Below are 4,850 nucleotides of genomic sequence, written 5' to 3' on the forward strand. Positions count from 1 at the left end.
ACCTCCGTGACACCTGAGCATTTCTCTTGTCGCCCTTTCGTTACCTCGTGAGCAGCGTTATGTCTAGTTATCAATTCTTTATCCTTTTTTCAACTAACTTGTGTGGTTTTGGTCTCCTGATGGGCCCCCGCCTGACGCAGGTAATGGGGGATCAGAGTTTTCTGGGGGCTGAGGGCTGCTTCTCCTGGCCACCCTGCAGAGAGCTCTCCTCCCCCCTCCATTCCCAGAATTATTTGGCTGCTGGTTGTCAAGGAGACGACTGACAATTTCCAGTTGCCAAGACTCCCCCAGGAGTTCTACGGAGACATTCTGGAAACTCCCTACCCCTTCCTGCTCCCCAGCCAGGGAACTTGGAGAATCTAGCCAGGTTGGGGGGGGGGGGGGAGGGCAGGGCATGGGATGGGGTGTGGGGAGCAGACCAGGCCTACAGATAGAAAGAGAGACAAGTGGTTTCCTTGGGCCCTGGCTTCGTCCACAGACCTCAAGTGCCTGGCCCGCTCCCCCAGCCTGGTCCCGACAGATACCCACTGGTCCAGACAAGGCTGAGTTCTCCAGTCGGGGCCTCAACCAGAGACACCTGCCCTCACGCCATCACTCCAGGCATGGTGGGAGCCCCATTGCCAGCTGCAGCAGGGAAGAGCCCAGAACCTTTCCCGGGGAGGAGCCTCAGCCATTCCTGAGTTCCTGTCACTGAAGCGGGGAGTAGCACACATTGGCACCTAGTGTCACGCCCTGGCTCCAGTCTGTTTCATAATACTAACAGAGGCAACATAATAATAATAGCAGTGAGGTGGGTGTGGACCTCACTGCATTAAAATCAAATAAAGTTGCCTCCATTACCGGGCCCCTTCCCCCTTCCCCCCAGAGCCCCACCAAGATCTGTGAGGCTTACAAGGTACCGAAAATAGGGAGACGCTTATAACCCTGGGTCCATCATGGTTGCTACTGACCTTCCCATTGGCCAAGGCTTCACGGGACTTTCCATTTCTCTGCCCTTTATGGGTCAGGGGCCTGGCCTTTGGAGGTTCATCCTCTCTTGGGGACCCAGTGACCTCTGATCCATCCCCAAACTCAAGGAAGTCTCCTTAACTGCCAACAGAGGCACTCTCCTTTCTCCTCCTTACCACTTCCACAGAGAACACCTAACACAACTTTTCAGTGACTCCGTGCTTCCAAAAGAAAATAAAAAATGCTGACTCTGATGTCAAGCAGGTTTTGCATCTGCCCTATAAAAATCCTCATGGCAAAGTAGAACTAAAGACCTGCTTTATTTTTGCAGAAAAATAAACTGAAGACATCATTCCATCTCATCCCTGAATGTCTTAGCATTCATCTAAGAAAAGTAGGAACATTGCCTTCCATAATCACAAAACTAGTATCTCACAAAACCGAATTAACAACATTTTTCTTGTGGCGTATGCTGAAGAATCAGCCTCGTGTACGGAAAAGGACTGAGCTCTGGAGCGGGGACGTAACATGCTTGGTGTCACTCTGCCAGAGGGCCACAGAGCCGGGATCTGAACACCCGCCTGGTTCCAAGCTCTGCTCTGTCCACACCCCCATGCGTTTGCACAGCGGTTCCTGCTTCTCGCCGTCCTCTCCGACGCACCCGCTCCTCCAGCTCTTATGACAACCCTGAGAAGCCGCTGGGCCGGCACGACAACCCCATTTTTAACTGATGAGGAAACAGAGGCCCAGAGAGACAGAGTATCCCACCCACAGTGGCGTGGGAGGGCTGGCTGTGAAAGTCTCGGGAACGGTACAGCCGATGGAAGGAGGGCTGGCTACCAGGCAGAGCTGGCACAGGGAACAGGCCTGCCTCCCGTCCCCCAAAGGGGGCACTAGCCACCACAGTCACACCTCAGCTTAGTCCTCCCCTGCCTTCCTCTCCTGATCCGTTGGTCTCCCTTTCCTCACCCCTCTATCTAGGGCCTCGTTCATTTCCTCTCCGGTCTCCAAAGGGCAATTAACAAAGTGACTAAGCGGTGACCCCTGCAGGGCCCTCTGTCCCTCTTGCCCTCCCCCTCCTCCTCTCAGCCAGGAACACAGCGGGAGCCACCACCACTGCGGAGCCTCTGGCCCATTTCCTCTCCAGCCCTCAGCTCATCTCCTGCTGGGGTCCCCGAGGGCCTATGGCTGGCCTCTGACAAGGCACACATGGACACATGTGGAAAAGCCATTTTTTTTTTTCCAGGAGCATCTGCTTCCTCTGCTCCAGTCCAGCTGTCCCTATCCTTCCACATTCTGTTCAGGTTTCAGAATCAGGGTTCAAAATGGTCGCAACAGCCTGGAGAAGTCTGACGTGCCGCTGCCCACAGTGAGGCAGAAGTTTCCCAGAAAGTGAGGCAGCGGCCAGGAACCGCGAGCGCGTGTTGTAGCCGGACCACTACTTTGGCCAAAGACCCCAGCGAGCCCCGTGGAGCCACCATCTCCTCTCAGAATACTGAGTTCTGTCCAGGCTTCCTCCTGGGCCTAGGTGAGGACCCAAGAACACAGAAATAAATGTTAGCTGGATGGATCGGCAAAACTGTAACACAGTTTGTAACCGAGAGGGATTTTGAGTCTTCTTGTCAGAGAGAAAAGGAACCCAGCAGTTCCACGGGCTTCTGGCCCGCCCTGAGGGGACCGTCTCAGGTGGGGACAAACTGGAAAGTGCTCAAAGGTCATGGAGCTACAAGGAGAATGGGGGATCGATTCATCGGGGGAAAAAAGTAGAGGGAATCTGAGCCCATTGGTAAAATGTGGATAGCAGTACTATCTCATGGAGTGTTGAAAACACCCAGCCCATGCAGCACATTCCTGGCGATAAATGGTATTATTATTTAGGTAGAGAATACAAGGACTGGACATGCTGTTTTCAAATTCTGAATGACTTTCATTTGGAAGAGGGATAGGAGTAATTTTGCGAAGTTTCGGGGGAAGAGCTCAACCCTGACAATAGCAGCGTCAGGAAGGCAGATTCTAGTTCACCCGAAACAGAAAGAGGGCAAGAATGAACGTTTATTGAGTGTATACTATGTGCTAGGGGCTTACAAGGTGCTTGGTATGTGTGGTCGCATCTTATCTGTCCAATAACTTGAAAAAATAGTCATTATGGGGCGCCTGGGTGGCTCAGTCGGTTAAGCAACCAACTTCAGCTCAGGTCACGATCTCGCAGTCCGTGGGTTCGAGCCCTGCGTCGGGCTCTGGGCTGATGGCTCAGAGCCTGGAGCCTGCTTCCGATTCTGTGTCTCCCTCTCTCTCTGCCCTTCCCCCGTTCATGCTCTGTCTCTCTCTGTCTCAAAAATAAATAAAACGTTAAAAAAAATTTATAAAAAAAAAAAAAGAAAAAGAAAAAGTAGTCATTATCATGGTCATTTTAAAGATGAGGACAAGGAAGTTCAGGGTATGTTGCTTGCCCGGGGTCATACAGCTACTGCAATGCCCACCCAAAGTTGGCCAATAGAAGGGGCTGAAGGGCCATCTCTCCAGAAGGCTACTGGAGGCCTCCTCTGCCTTAAGGTGGGTCTCACTGACCCATTCAGAGCCCTCAGCCCTGGTTCTCCAAACTTTCAGCTCAAACAAGTCAAGAGTCTGGATCCCCAAGTCCATCCTTGTTACCCTCTGAGTTGAGCCAAGAGAACACTCCCGAGTTGGCCCCTCATCGCTCCTGTCTCTAGACCACCCCTTCCTCCTCCCTCCAGGATCTCGCAAAGCAATGACGCAGGTGCTGATGTGAGCCCTTGGGACCCAGGAAGGTTGTCGATGGAAGCCCCACAGTGAGGGGCCCTGCAAAGGACCTGGGCAGGAGGGGAGGATGCGAAGCAGGCACCGAAACACGGGGAGCCTACAGCCTCACCTGCCCCAGAGCCTGGGTACTGAGCATGCCCAGAGCAAAAGCACAGTACCAGGTTACCCTGGCTTGGCTGATGCTCTTTGGGAAAGAGGGGAAAAGAGACAGGAAGGTGCCCTGCCATCGGTAGCACGATGCCTAGCACTTAGTAGATGTTCAAGAAATGTTTGTTGAGTTAATTGTTGACTTTCTTCAGTTCAAGGGGCATAAATAATTTTAATAGACAGGCGCTATATATGCATAAGACCATTTATTTTTCTCAAGGAAACAATTATATAAATGAAACTGAGGCTCAGAGGGGTTAGTTACATGCCAAGTTCACACGATAATGAAGAGGCAAAGCTGTATTCTGACCACTGCACTTTGTTGGGCACAGGAGCCTCTCCTGGCCCCTGTGCTCCTATAGCATCCGAGACAGGAGCCCTAGACCTGCTCGCCCATTCTGGTCATGCCTCCTCTTCCCTTCCAGACAGGACTGTAGCTCTGCCCTGGGTGGGTGGGTGGGGGCTGGGGGCGGTCAATTTTTAGGTGTCAACTTCACAGAGCCACGGTGTGACAGATATTTGATCAAACATTATTCTGTGTGTGTCTGTGAGGGTGTTTTCTGGATGCGATTCACATTTGAATGAGTGGACTGAGTCAAGCAGATTGCCCCCCAACCCCACCATGTGGGTGGGCCTCATCCAATCAGTTGAAAGCCTGGGTGGAACACAAAGGTGGACCTTCCCCCCAAATAAGAGAGAACTCTTCCTGTCTGACTGCTTTGAGGTAGGGCATCAATCTTCTTCTGCCCTTGGACTTGGACTGAAGCATCAGCCTTTCTTGGGTCTCGAGCTTTCCAGTCTTCAACCTGGAACTCACACCATAGGCTCTCCTGGGCCTCCAGCTTGCTGACTACAGATCTGGGGAGTTGTCCACCCCCGTAATCATGTGAGCTAACTTCTTAAAAGAAATCTCTTTCTCGGGGCACCTGAGTGGCTCAGTTGGTTAAGCACTGGACTTCAGCTCAGTCATGATC

At 52.3% G+C, this 4,850-nt stretch overlaps 1 long non-coding RNA gene across 1 annotated transcript; it reads left to right on the forward strand.

The window, feature by feature from the left end:
• Nucleotides 1-308: 308 nt before the first annotated feature.
• LOC123600904 lies at nt 309-1,199 on the forward strand. The gene is made up of 2 exons (XR_006713871.1): nt 309-367; nt 479-1,199. It is a non-coding gene; the product is annotated as an uncharacterized LOC123600904 (long non-coding RNA).
• Nucleotides 1,200-4,850: the final 3,651 nt, after the last annotated feature.

Source organism: Leopardus geoffroyi, chromosome D1, assembly GCF_018350155.1.
Source record: "Leopardus geoffroyi isolate Oge1 chromosome D1, O.geoffroyi_Oge1_pat1.0, whole genome shotgun sequence".
Lineage (NCBI taxonomy): Eukaryota > Metazoa > Chordata > Mammalia > Carnivora > Felidae > Leopardus > Leopardus geoffroyi.